The following is a 15,269-nucleotide window of genomic DNA, read 5'->3' as shown; positions in this document are numbered from 1 at the left end:
TTAATAGTCCCTCTGGAGACGCAGGAGGGACACAGGAGAGGCGCATGCTGTGCCCTCCACAGAGCCGGCCATAGGCATAGGCAAACTAGGCAATTGCCTAGGGCATTTGATATGCCTAGGGGCATCACCAGCTTCTGCTGATTAAAATGATATGCGGCATGCCTATATTATATTCTGTGTGTAGCATTTCATATGCAGATACAGCCACAGTCTCACACAGTATATAGGCATGCTGCATATCATTTTAATCAGCAGAAGCTGCTTGTGCATCCTAGCCACATAGCAATGCAAATACTATTCATTTTCATAAAAAGGTGCCTGACGTTAGCATTGAGGTCACAGTGTTAGTGGCAGTGTGAGTGCTGTGTGCTAAGTGGGTTAGTTGTGCAGTAGTGTTTGGAATATGTGTAAGGATCATTATGTGTGTCATGTAAAAATGCATTAATAATGTGCAACATATGTGTAAGGGGCACTATGTGTGTCATTATGTGTATAAGGGCATTAATAATGTGCGGCATATGTGTAAGGGACATTATGTGTAAAAGGGCATTAATAAATGTTGTCATAATGTGTAAGGTGCATTATGTTTATAAGGACATTAATAATGTGTCTCATATGTGTAAGGGGCATTACTCTGTGGCATTATGTGTATAAGGTGCTCTACTGTGTGGCATTGCGTATAGAAAGAGCACTACTGTGTCGTCTAATGTGAATAAAGAGCAATAGGGTGTGGTGTAATGGGAAAAAGGAGCAATTCAGTGTATTGTAATGCAAATAAGGGGCACTACTGTGAGGAGTAACATTTATAAGGTAAAGTGATACTACTGTGGGATGTAATATGAATTATGGACACTATCGCATGATCAAATGTGAATAAAGTTGCAGTACTGTGTGGCGTCATTGGAATTGGGGTTACTATTGTGTGGCCATGCCCCTTGCCAGCAAAAACACACCCCTTTTTGGGCTGTGTGCCAAATGTGCGAACTGTTCCTATTTAAAATAGAGGGGGTACAAACACCAAAATAAGGACTGCTATGGGTGAGGGGTGATGGTGCTGGGAAAGATGTGCAAGGTCAGAGGCGGAACCAGCGGTGGTGCTAGGGGGCACCAGCCAAAATCTTGCCTAGGGCATCATATTGGTTAGGGCCGGCTCTGGCCCTCCATGTCCCTCCTTCACAGCAGAGATCAGTGGCGGCTAGGACGCCCCGCAGCCCTGCGCTCCCCCAAGCGAGCGCAGTGGCTGCGGACCCCTAGTTACGCCACTGCCTTTGGAGTAAACCTACTCTCCTCAACATGGCGGTCAGAAATAAGATGCAGGAGTCATTGTAATAGAATAGCAGATGCAAACTGTGACATGACCCCGAAACAACTGCAACACACTTGCGTTTGAGTCATTACTCCGCACTTTGCGAAGGAATCTTTACTGCGACTTCCATCGCAAGACCATTGAGGCCAACTCTAAATCAGGCCCATAGTTTGTTCAAGCAGCATGTGGCATACCAAAATGAATATACTTGGAGGCAGATTTAACAAGTGATATTCTTTTTAACACTAGATACTAAATGGTGTTCCAATCAAACATCCAACCAATCAGCTTATAACTGTCACTTTTCAAACACATGACAGCTAAGAGCTGACAGATGGAGCACCATTTAAGCAGGAGCATATTAACAGAAGAGGAGGCCTGTGTCCATCCTCCACCATGTGGGCCTCCTCTTCTGTAGCAGGTGCCCATCAGCACAATAGAGTCTGAGCAATAAAGGGGCACAAACTCTATTGTGCATGCGAAAATCTCCAGGAAAATGGCATGGTGGCCATTTTTGCCCAGAGATTCCCTTACTGGGCATGAGTAAATCTGCGGAAAAAAGTCTGCCACACCATTTACCAGATATTTGCGCCGCACACACTGCACCCATTATACAATAGGTACCACAAGTATTAAATGAGGTAGGCTATGGGTTTGTATGTACATTGTTAAGTGTACTACATGTTGGATTTCTCTAGTTCTGTCCTGGGTGTAGTCCTATAAATCAGCCTGAATGTCAGTTGAGGAGCCGTACAAGTTGATATTTCAGTATTGTTAAATCAGATTGTCTAACTTCAGCACACTGAGCCTTGATTCTGAGTCAAACACAAAAGCACACACAACAGCGTCTATTTGCCGTCGCCCATCTACGAGTTGAGATGCCCACTTTTAGCATTCGTACATGTTGTAATAACGATTGTGCATATTTATATGCTACTATCAGTCGCACCATTGGAAAATGTACCGGCCCTACGGCAGATGCAGCCTCTCCGTGTGACCATGGCCTCCCATGCCTGTGGCTCTACATCTGATGGGGCATGTTAAACCCCATAGTAGTGGCCTAGTTTAATTTCTGAACCACAGTATAGCCCTAATTCACATTATGTGTCATTGTAGAGCTGCCAGTACACATTATGCCACACAGTACCCCCAATTTACATTATGACATAATGGGTCTAATTCATACCTGGTCGCTGCAATGGCAGCGATCGCAGGCTGAAGCCCTATGTGGTGTGTGCGGCCACTGCTTGTGCACACACATTGTCTAATTGACAGGTAGAGGCAGTTGTGGAGTGTTCACAGGTGTGTCGGCGGCACTGGGTGGGGCGCGGTCCGGACAATGCCAAACCATGGCGGGTAGCCGTCTGCCTCCACAGCTAGGCTGCGTAGGCGGGGAGCTACTCGCCAGGTGCGAAAGCATAACTGCCGTGCAGTGCTTTCACACCTCTGCGGGGGGGGGGGTAAAACCTGGCTTGCGGGCGGACTAGCCCAGTGCTGGGCATCCCTCCTTCCCACATACCTCAGATTGTGATCGCAGATGTGCGTTTTTTCGCACATCTACAATCAGCTCTGAAATAGGCCCAATGTCCCCAGTTAATATTATGCGACAGTGCAGTACCCCAGTTCATATTATGCAACATTATAGTGTTTCCAGACCAGGAAATCTCCATCATAGGATGGATATCCTGGCCCAGTCCCTCCCTAACAATGGCAGCGACACACATCATTTTCCTAAAACAGAGATGTCCTGCTGCTGTTGTTAGGGAGGGCTTGGGACAGGCTCTACATCCAAGGACAGAGATTCAGTGCCCCATTGTGCCACATTACAGTGCCCCAGTTCATATTATGTAACATTATGATGCCATCCAGTTCATTTTTTACCACACTACAATGAGCAGGTCCAGGGGCATAACAAGATATATTGTAGGCCCCAATGCAAATGTTTGTAAGTGCCCCTATGTACCACCCAATGGTGAAATATATTTATATAACACATGTAACTTTGAAAGGGAAGGTGGGACCCTCTCAGCTCTGGGCCCCATAGCAGCTGTGCCACCTGCACCTATGGTAACTACACCTTTGCTCTGGGATGATGTTAGATGTCTGTAAAAAAAAAGTGTTTATTCTCCAGGAGTATTAATCTTTAAAGTCCAACTGCTTCACTTACAGTATTGTATAAGTATTGTCTTTGTTGTTTCAAGGGAGAAGTGTTTGAATGGCACAAGCTGCTCAAATCTAGGGCATGATGTGAACCACAAACTAATGTAACAAAAGAAATAAATCCGGTAATTTCTCATTTTAAAGGAGATTACTGCTCATGGCCGAATTGTATTGTTCATGTGACATCTTCTAAGGTAGAGTCTACTCCATTGCTGCTTAACCTCCTCTCTGGTTGTGATTTAAAAAGTGATTTGTTGAGATGCTCAAGTGTATGTACTGTAAGTTATTGTACAATAGGGAGAATACAGAACATAGAAAGGGGCTGTTTCTGAGAGTTTGGACTGTGAGAGCAGTCACGGGAGGATGTTTGTAACCTGTTCCGAAAGTGTGTTAGGGATGGCCATCGGTATTACATCCATCGATGGCTGCCATAGATGGGTGTTTTAGCTGGAACCATCGATGGCTAGAAACTATGCTATCATTTACCATTGATTGGATCCTGCTATCGAATAGTCACGCATGTGCAGAAGGGCCTTTGCTGGAGAAACAAGCCAGCAGAAAAATTTTCCTATGCGCATGCGCGCAGTGGCTCAGTTTTCCCCATCGGCTGGCTTTGGCAGTTACAAGTGCAACCATGCTGCCTGCTGCTTTCACTGTGTGGTCTCACCTGTGTGCTATGAACTACAAGGCCGGCCAGGCCGGGTCACCAGTCCGCGTATCCCACAGCAGAGGCAGAGCACCACAAGTCACATATTCACTAAGACTCTGCACTGCAGTGTACTACAGCCACAGTAGAGCCCCACAGCAGTTTTGCAGCAGAGTGCAAAGGCAGAGTAGCACTGCAGAAGAAATAAAACAGATGCATGATTGACATCAGTCATCACAGACACTCACTGTTAGTCAGACACGCCCACATAGACAGGGCAAGACAAAAGTAGCCACCTTCCCTGTCTATTGAAGATACATGCAGTAGGCGGGGATGGGCGGGGCAGGTGTGAATGACTGACAGCCGGCACTGAGTTGAACTGAGCAGCAGCAGGCTTTATCCATGTTTTCTGCCGGCCGGGCCCAGGAAGAAGACTCACAGTAAGCAGTGCAATGGCAGCGGCAGCATGAGGAATAACAGTGACTGGCTGAGTGAGTGTTTTATGGGGCTGTGGGCACAAAAATACAAAAAAAAACAAAGAAACATTGCCATCGGTCCCCCACCCGCAATCATCTGGTTCTCCACCAATAATGGTAAAAGTATTTAACAGCAGCCACAAACCATTGATGATTTTGAATCATCGATGGTCGATGGCCATCCCTAATGTGAGTTGAGGAGTGTAGGTATGCATGTTCAGTCTGAGGAGAACCCAGGAGTTTGAGAACTATACTTGCTAGTGCAATCAAGAAAGGAAGTGATGTGCTATACCTGCTGATTTTGCAATTTACTCACTATGATGAAACCAGCATGTGCACGGACAGTTATTTGCTGTTTACCCAGGGAGGCATAAGGTGAGAAAGACTGAGCTACTACCAGGCAGTTGACCTCAGGATCATAAAAAAGGAGGTGTAATAAAGAGATAATAAATCGCCACCACAACATATCTGACAAAGTGTTACGCTTCCATTTGTAACAACAAGGAAAAACATAATTTTGTTTTATGGGGCTACAGTAGATCAGGGGCAGCCAACTTACAGCTCACCCCTCGCCTTCCAGACAGCTCCAGATAAAAGGCAATCTATGAGTGGCACATGTCACACAGCCTGGCACCATCACTGATGATGTCGCAGGGCCAGCCCTTACTACACTTCAGCCTCTAATCTCCCTGCACTCCAGAATTGTTGGAAATGTGAATGTGCCTGGAGGATGACTTGAGAAAAAACATGAAGATGCTATGGGAAAAACTGGAGGATGCTTAGAGATAGATAATATGAGGAGGAGGTGGTGCTGGGTTTTCATATAAGTGCAAGAGGCGGTGTGGGGCTGGCATATAAGGTTAAGAGAGGGCACTGGGCTGGCATATAAGGGCTATAGGGAGACTCTGGGCTGGCATATAAGGATGATAGGGTGCTCTGAGGACTGAGGCTTATAATTGGACATGACTAAGGGGGCAGTAGAATGTGAGTACAATGTGTGGGGCACATTGCCATTTGGGGTCATTATTCTGTGGCATATTAACAACTGGGGGCATTACAGGGTGGCATATTACCAACTAGGAGTATTACAGTGTGATGTATTACCATGTTGAATCACGATGGTGCGGCATATTACCCAATGAGGGCATTATGTTGTGACATATTACCATATGGGGGCAACCTAAAATGGCAGAAGAAACAATCACATGATGCAAGCTACTCATTGTGGCTTGTGATTGGTTCAGTCACTCACACCCACAGCAGGTTTTTTGCAGGGATTATGGCCAGGATGCAATGGGAGCCAATAATGGTAAAATGTTAATGTTTGCGGTTGTAGCTGTAGCCGCAAACTAGGCATACTGCAAAGTCGGCTAATGTATTAGCAGCTGCAAACCCAATTATTGGATGCTTTTGGTCCTAAAGTAGAGCGCACGAAAAAAAAGTTGGATACAGATGTTTTGCCCATGCTAAGTATGCAACTTATAGTATATAGCTGATGTAATGGAGTCCGATATATAGTAAGTCAGACACAAACCAGCTCTTAAACTCTCAAGGAATTTAGAGGTGGGTTTTTTGGCCAAGTTGATTATGAATTTGTTGGAAATCAATTAGAAGTACACTTTTTAAGCACATTTCCAATAAATAAACACTTTTCAATACATTTTGACACTTAAAAAAGCCCAAAAAACTTTGATCTCTAAAAATAGTATCTGCTTTAGCCTTTGTATTATTTTAGTAATTTGTACCTGTGTAAAAGCTGTCCTGTACGTGTTTTTGAGGCAGCGCTGTCAGTGCCTCCCGCTGTCTGTGTGTAAGGGCCGGAAGCGGGGGGCGGGGCCAGGGATTGGGCAGGAGAAAGGCATTGAAAAAAAAAACCTATAAGCGGCACCGACTTGTAGTGCCGCTTTGAAGCTGCGATTGGGCAGTGCTGGATTAGGGGAGGACACTTTGCGGCTAGAGGAGACAGGCGCATCACGTGGTTGGGTCCGTCAGAGCCGGAGGCGCAGCGCTGATTAAGCTGTAAGGAGAGCGGGGGTGATGATGCGGATGGCCATGAACACGGGGAGCAACGGTGAGCACCGGATCTCTCTCTCTCTCTCTCTCTCTCTCATAACAAACAGATCCGGTAGGCTAAACTACTCTTGCCAGGGTCCACAAGGACAGTAAAAATAAAACCCTATATATCCTTTATGCAATTAGAAATCCCTATGCAGCCAGAATGTCGCCTTGCACAGTTACCCCTTTTACTGCTGTAGATTACTTGTCCTCTTTACTCACTTGGGGCGGGATTTACTATAAGCATTCGCCGCCTCTCGCCGCCTACCGCAGCGATACTAATCACATATGTACTAACATATGCGATTAGTATCGCAATGCGGTATAGGAGGCCCCCCGCGATGATGTCTGCGGGGGTCGGCGGGGGTCAGCGGGGGTCTCCGTCACCTCCCAGACTCGGGAGGTGACATGTGCAGGGAGTCCCCGGGCTCCTCCTCCTCCCCCCTGCAGCCGGAAGGAGACAAGGCTGTGATGCGGGGGAGAAGGAGGAGGGGGGCCGCACCAGCAGGCAGCAGCAGCTCAGGTATGCCGGGGGGAAGGGGGGGGGTCGTCGTGAGCAGCGCGGGGCGGCGGCGGGATGCGGCGTGGGGCGGCGGCGGCGGTAAGAATCCCATAGGCTTCTATAGGGTATCGCCATAAAAAGATGGCGATACCCTATGAGGCGAAAACGCGGCGGTCGGGAGTTAGTACATATGAAAATGCTCTAAAACGGGGGTTTTACCGCATTTTCCCTTTAGTAAATCCCGCCCTTGTCCTCTTTTGTGGATTACACCAGGAACGAAGAGGACCAAGCTTCACTGGATTGTATGTAAGTATCATTTTCATTTTTACAGGTACCCCTATTGGATTCTACTGGACAAGTGGACGTGACCGGCGTGGGATATAGGTAAGTATGTGTGAGTGTGTAAGTGTGTTTTAATAAATTTTTACTTTCAAGGTGTGTGTGTTGTGTTTTTATTTGGGTATTTTTTGTTGTTGTGGAACTACAGGTACTAGCGAGCCCATTATTTCCTCGCATGCTGGTACTTGTGGTTATCCAAGTGCCAGCATGCGGGGGAGGTTTGCTGGGCCTTGTAGTTCCACAACAAAAAACAATATTCTTTCCCCCCCACACTAATGGCTATCAGCCCAGCACCCACCGCCCAGGGGTGCTGGGGACAGCCTCGGGCTTCACCACTGACCCTTGGGTGCCTGGATGGGGGGACCCCTTGATTTAAGGGGTCACCACTCCTCCAGGGAACCCTGGCCAGGGGTGACTAGTTGGGGGGGTAATGCCACGGCCGCAGGGACCAATATAAAAGTGTCCCCCGGCTGTGGAATTATCTCTCTGGCTAGTGGAGCCTGGTGCTGGTTTTAAAAATACAGGGGACCCCTACATATTTTGTCCCCCGTATTTTTGGAACCAGGACTGGACTATGAGCCCGGTGCTGGGTGTCTAAATACGGGGAACCCCTGTCCAATTTTCCCCCCAGTATTTAAACAACCAGGACCGGCTCAAAGAGCCCGAGGCTGGTTATAATTAGGAGGGGGGACCTCACGCATTTTTTTTAAACATTTTTTAACCCATTCACACCCTTTTCCAAAGATAACCATGCACGGATCTCACTGATCCGTGCATGACTATCACAACACGCCAGCAAAAAGCAGGTCTCTTTGAAAGCTCCATTTTTTTACGAATTCTATGTTTTCCTGGCAGTGTTTGGCTAATGTCGGCAGTGATCGGGAATACAAATTCTTAGTATATTACCGAGTTCTATTAAATAACACCCGTGTTTGACCGATGGTCTATTGATTCGTATTTGTGGGCTCAGGGGCAGTGGCGGGCATTGGCCCGGCGGCAGTAGGGGTGATCAGTAGGATTCGGCGGACATTATGGCTGCAGTGCCTCACCAGCCACTGACCTCACCGCACGCCACTGCGGTGTAGTGTAATTTTTTTGCACATTTTGCACAGGAAAATTCGTCTGATACACAAAGAGATGTATTTGGATGCACAAACAGCTTATGCTGATTTAAATGATATGCGGCATGGCTATATTCAGTGTGTAATTGCGACTGTTTCAGCATTCAAATTATGTTACAGTGTTTGGCTGGACTGTTGCATAACATTTTGTATGCAGATAGTTGCTATTACATACAATATACTGTAAGCATACTGCATATCATTTTAAAGAGCAGGAGCTGTTTGTGCATACTGGGGGTCATTCTGACCCATTCGCTTGCTGCGTTTTAACGCAGCAGAGCGAATGGGTCCCTCCTGCACATGCGCCAGCGCCATAGTGCGCCGGCGCATGCCAGATGGCCGAAGGCGTGGCAGGGATATGATCGCCTCTGCCTGATTGACAGGCAGAGGCGATCGCTGGGCGGGAGGGGGCAGAACGGCAGCATTTGGCCGCCATTTCGTGGGTTTGGTCTGGCCAACGCAGGCGTGGCCGGACCGAACAGGGGGCAGGCCGCAGCGGCTGCATGATGTCACACGCAACCGCTGCGGGCCGGGGAGCAATGAGTAGCTCCCGGCCAGCACGCTAAAGCTGCGCTGGCCGGAAGCTGCTCTTGAAGTGCAAAGGCATCGCCGCTGTGCAATGCCTTTGCACTTCTGCGGGGGGGGGGGGGGGGCATCACTGACATGCGGGGCGGACCAGCTCTGTGCTGGGCGTCCCCCCGTATGTCAGGGAAGATGATCGTAGCTGTGCTAAATTTACTACAGCTACGATCAACTCGGGATGACCCCCACTATTCAAAGTTTTACTTCTAAAACTAAATGCTGCAAATAGAATGCACAAGCAGCTCCTGCTGCTTAAGATGAAATGCAGCATGCCTATATTCTGTATGTGACAGCAACTGTATCTGCATACAAAATGATATGCTACAGTGTATTCCAGCCAAACACTGTAACATAATTTGTATGCTGATACAATCGCAATTACACACAAAGTATAGCCATGCCACATCATTTAAATCAGCAGAAGCTGCTTGTGCATACTGGAGGACTGTGGTTTATTTAGAATGTGTTTTGATTTAATCATGGGACTTATGGGGGCCAATGGGTGACTTTCTCTGACTCTGTGGTCCTCCTATACTAAAAAACGCATTCCGGTTGGTCCGAAAATATCTGACATTTTCTAGTCTAAAGACCGTAACAACTTGGATCCGATATGCAGAAGCCAAGAAATAGATGCACGCCATTACATTGGCCGAGTTCCAGGAAGTAGACACACATTTGTAATGTCCAATGTGGTGCAATAATTTCCCGGGTGGCATTATTGGCTCCCTGTACATCCCGGCCTATGAGAGGGATGAAAGAGCCACAAGAATAATAGCTGCATGGAGCACCTTCCTGGAATCCATCTAAGTTCACAGGCACCTTAATATGTTATAATTGGTTAATAGTGCAGCTTTAACAGGAAAAGTGTACTGTTAACAAATACTTACTATGGACAGAAGTGCTAAAGATTTATGCTACCCTAGGCCATTGTGAATAATGATTGTCTATTGCACAGTGCTAACTGCTTTTGGCAACAATGAAATATTAAAAAAAATATATGTTTGTAAAATATGAACAGAGCTTGTGTTTTAAGGGGGAAATATTACAAAAGAAACAACATTTAATTAAAATATATATTTTTTTATTATATATTATTAGGGGGTATGTTCAATAACTGTCGGAAACTGCCGTCTTGTTGGAAAGACGGCAGCTTCCGACAGAAATAGGTCGGAAGGGGTTCCGACCTATTCAATAGGGGCTGATTTTTTCCGACAACTCGGGAATTCCCGACTTGTCGGAAAACACGTGGATCGGAGGAATAGCCACCGATCCACGTGCTTCTGACAAACTCAATCTGACTTGAAAACAAGTCGGATTGAGGTGAGAAGACAAGCGGTGGTGCGGGCGGCTGGGGAGCTGAGATCGGCGGCCAGCGGGGGGAGCTGACTGCGGGGGGACATGTCTGCGGCGGCGGGGGGGAGGCGCTGCAGGGAGAGAGGTACCTGGCAATCCCCCGGCCAGGCAAATCTCTCCCTGCAGCGCCTCCCCCCGCCGCCGCAGACAGGTTCCCCCACAGCCAGCTCCTCTCGCCGACCGCCGGTCTGTGCTCTCCCCGCTGCACGCAGGCACCTCTCTCCCTGCAGCCAGCTCCTCCTGTCGCCACCGATCTCTGCTCCCCCCCGCCGCCCAGCTTACCCCCACCGCCATCCCGCTCTCGCCCGCTGCACCTGGCCGCTGCTGTCAGCGCATCTGTCAGCGGCAGGACGGGTCCCTGTGTATGGCCAAATCCGACAGTCGGATTTGGCCGTCCATTGAATAGGGGTTGTCGGATCCATTCCGACAACTGCATGTCGGAATGGATCCGACTCTTATTGAATATACCCCTAGGTCTCACAGCATACATATTTCTAGAATTTCTAATTAGGATGTTTTTGCTATCTGATCATAATAAATTGTTATGCAGGTTTAAAGTAGTGGATATGTTTCCTATAGCAATCAATCAGATTCTACATATTTATCTAGCTCCTTCTAGAAGATAATAGCTAAAATCTGATTAGTTGTTATGGGCAACATCTCCACTTCTACAAAACACACTTTAGTAAATATACCCCTTTGTGCTTTGAGGGCATAGAGACAGAGTAAGTCATAGGCATATGTAGCCTAGGCACATACCTAGGAGCATTCAAGCCTGCCTAGGGCCGACGGTGGGCCTGCTTTAAGCTGGCTACTGCTATTGGCGCTCTCAGTCCCGATCGGGTAACTCAGCCAGGAGTCGGCAGCAGTGGGAGCTGATGAGCCAGGAGTAAGGGCAGTGGGGAGCATCAAAAATGGCCACCGAAGGAGGGCTGCTGTGCTTGACCAGCAGCATCAGCTCCACCTCCCATGGGCCTCTGCGAAGGCACGGTCACAGTGCACACTGACTGCCAGCAAAAAGTTAAATACAAAAAAGCTACTAGCATTACTAATGTGTGGCACATATGTAAGGGGCATTACTGTGTGGCATTATATGTATAAGGGCATTACCAAAGTGGGGCATACTGTATGTGTAAGGGTCATTACTGTGTGGCATTATGTGCATGAGGGCATTACTAATGTGAGGCATATGTGTAAAAGGCATTACTGTGTGGCATTATGTGTATAAGGGGTGCTATTACTGTGTGGCATAATGTATTTAAAGGGCACTAATGAGTGGTGTAATATGAATAAGATGTGATAGAATGTGGTGTTACATCAACAAGGAGCGATATGGTGTAACATGAATATAGAGCACCCTGTGAGGTGTAACGTGAATAAGAGACACTATCGTGTGACATTATGTGAACATGGGATACTTCGGCGAGCACAGTCCCAATTCCAAATATGGTGGGAGGTGGCACAAATGTTTTTTTCTGGCATAGGGCAAAAAAAGAAGATTTTACTCACCGGTAAATCTATTTCTCGTAGTCCGTAGTGGATGCTGGGAACTCCGTAAGGACCATGGGGAATAGACGGGCTCCGCAGGAGACTGGGCACTCTAAAAGAAAGATTAGGTACTATCTGGTGTGCACTGGCTCCTCCCTCTATGCCCCTCCTCCAGACCTCAGTTAGGATACTGTGCCCGGAAGAGCTGACACAATAAGGAAGGATTTTGAATCCCGGGTAAGACTCATACCAGCCACACCAATCAGACCGTATAACTCGTGATACTATACCCAGTTAACAGTATGAAATATAACTGAGCCTCTCAACAGATGGCTCAACAATAACCCTTTAGTTAGGCAATAACTATATACAAGTATGGCAGACAATCCGCACTTGGGATGGGCGCCCAGCATCCACTACGGACTACGAGAAATAGATTTACCGGTGAGTAAAATCTTATTTTCTCTGACGTCCTAGTGGATGCTGGGAACTCCGTAAGGACCATGGGGATTATACCAAAGCTCCCAAACGGGCGGGAGAGTGCGGATGACTCTGCAGAGAACTCAAGGTCCTCCTCAGCCAGGGTATCAAATTTGTATAATTTAGCAAACGTGTTTGCCCCTGACCAAGTTGCAGCTCGGCAAAGTTGTAAAGCCGAGACCCCTCGGGCAGCCGCCCAAGATGAGCCCACTTTCCTCGTGGAATGGGCTGTTACTGATTTAGGATGCGGCAATCCAGCCGCAGAATGCTCCAGCTGAATTGTGCTACAAATTCAGCGAGCAATAGTCTGCTTAGAAGCAGGAGCACCTATTTTGTTGGGTGCCTACAGGATAAAAAACTAGTCAGTTTTCCTGACTCCAGCCGTCCTGGAAATATACATTTTTAAGGCCCTGACTACGTCCAGTAACTTGGAATCTTCCAAGTCCCTAGTAGCCGCAGGCACTACAATAGGTTGGTTCAAGTAAAAATCTGATACCACCTTAGGGAGAAACTGGGGACGAGTCCTCAATTCTGCCCTATCCATATGGAAAATCAGATAAGGGCTTTTACATGACAAAGCCGCCAATTCTGACACACGCCTGGCCGAAGCCAAGGCCAATAACATGACCACTTTCCACGTGAGATATTTCAAATCCACAGTTTTAAGTGGCTCAAACCAATGTGATTTTAAGAAACTCAACACCACGTTGAGATCCCAAGGTGCCACAGAAGGCACAAAAAAGGGGCTGAATATGTAGCACTCCCTTTACAAATGTCTGAACTCCAGGCAGTGAAGCCAGTTCTTTCTGGAAGAAAATCGACAGAGCCGAAATCTGGATCTTAATGGAACCCAATTTTAGGCCCATAGTCACTCCTGACTGTAGGAAGTGCAGAAAACGACCCAGCTAAAATTCCTCTGTTGGGGCCTTCCTGGCCTCACACCACGCAACATATTTTCGCCAAATACGGTGATAATGGTTTGCGGTTACTTCTTTCCTGGCTTTTATCAGCGTAGGAATGACTTCCTCCGGAATGCCCTTTTGCTTTAGGATCCGGAATTCAACCGCCATGCCGTCCAACGCAGCTGCGGTAAGTCTTGGAACAGACAGGGCCCCTGCTGTAGCAGATCCTGTCTGAGCGGTAGAGGCCATGGGTCCTCTGATATTATTTCTTGAAGTTCTGGGTACCAAGCTCTTCTTGGCCCATCCGGAACCACGAGTATCGTTCTTACTCCTCGTTTTCTTATTATTCTCAGTACCTTTGGTATGAGAGGCAGAGGAGGGAATACATAAACCGACTGGTACACCCACGGTGTCACTAGAGCGTCCACAGCTATTGCCTGAGGGTCCCTTGACCTGGCGCAATATCTAGTTTTTTGTTTAGGCGGGACGCCATCATGTCCACCTGTGGCCTTTCCCAACGGTTTACCAACAGTTGGAAGACTTCTGGATGAAGTCCCCACTCTCCCGGGTGTCGGTCGTGTCTGCTGAGGAAGTCTGCTTCCCAGTTGTCCACTCCCGGAATGAACACTGCTGACAGTGCTAAGACGTGATTTTCCGCCCATCGGAGAATCCTTGTGGCTTCTGCCATCGCCAACCTGCTTCTTGTGCCGCCCTGTCGGTTTACATGGGCGACTGCCGTGATGTTGTCTGATTGGATCAGTACCGGCTGGTTTTGAAGCAGAGGCCTTGCCAGACTTAGGGCATTGTAAATGGCCCTCAGTTCCAGAATATTTATGTGTAGGGACGACTCCTGACTTGACCAAAGTCCTTGGAAATTTCTTCCCTGTGTGACTGCCCCCAGCCTCGAAGGCTGGCATCCGTGGTTACCAGGACCCAGTCCTGTATGCCGAATCTGCGGCCCTCTTGAAGATGAGCACTCTGCAGCCACCACAGTAGAGATACCCTGGTCCTTGGAGACAGGGTTATCAGCCGATGCATCTGAAGATGCGATTCCGACCACTTGTCCAAGAGGTCCCACTGAAAGGTTCTTGCATGGAATCTGCCGAATGGAATTTTGCTTCGTAAGAAGCTACCATTTTTCCCAGGACTCGTGTGCAGTGATGCACCGATACCTGTTTTGGTTTCAGGAGGTCTCTGACTAGAGATGACAACTCCTTGGCTTTCTCCTGCGGGAGAAACACTTTTTTTCTGTTCTGTGTCCAGAACCATCCCCAGGAACTGCAGGCGTGTGGTAGGAACCAGCTGTGACTTTGGAATGTATAGAATCCATCCGTGCTGTTGTAGCACTTCCCGAGATAGTGCTACTCCGACCAACAACTGCTCCATGGACCTCGCCTTTATAAGGAGATCGCCCAAGTATGGGATAATTAAAAACTCCCTTTTTTCGAAGGAGTATCATCATTTCTGCCATTACCTTGGTAAAGACCCTCGGTGCCGTGGACAGTCCAAACGGCAGTGTTTGGAATTGGTAATGGCAATCCTGTACCACAAATCTGAGGTACTCCTGGTGAGGATGGTAAATGGGGACATGTAGGTAAGCATCCTTGATGTCCAGGGATACCATGTAATCCCCCTCCTCCAGGCTTGCAATAACCGCCCTGAGCGATTCCATCTTGAACTTGAATTTTTTTATGTATGTGTTCAAGGACTTCAAATTTAAAATGGGTCTCACCGAACCGTCCGGTTTAGGTACCACAAACAGTGTGGAATAGTAACCCCGTCCTTGTTGAAGTAGGGGCACCTTGACTATCACCTGCTGGGAATACAGCTTGTGAATTGCCTCTAGCACAGCCTCCCTG

At 47.7% G+C, this 15,269-nt stretch overlaps 1 protein-coding gene across 1 annotated transcript in view; it reads right to left on the bottom strand.

Annotated features, from left to right (window-relative positions):
• Positions 1 to 15,269, bottom strand: part of NALF1 (NALCN channel auxiliary factor 1) — an 836,506-nt gene that overhangs the window by 548,429 nt on the left and 272,808 nt on the right. The window lies entirely within an intron of this gene.

Source organism: Pseudophryne corroboree, chromosome 2 (assembly GCF_028390025.1).
Source record: "Pseudophryne corroboree isolate aPseCor3 chromosome 2, aPseCor3.hap2, whole genome shotgun sequence".
Taxonomy (NCBI): domain Eukaryota; kingdom Metazoa; phylum Chordata; class Amphibia; order Anura; family Myobatrachidae; genus Pseudophryne; species Pseudophryne corroboree.
The sequence above is the reverse complement of the archived record's forward strand: the minus strand, read 5'-3'. Positions and strand labels throughout refer to the sequence as shown.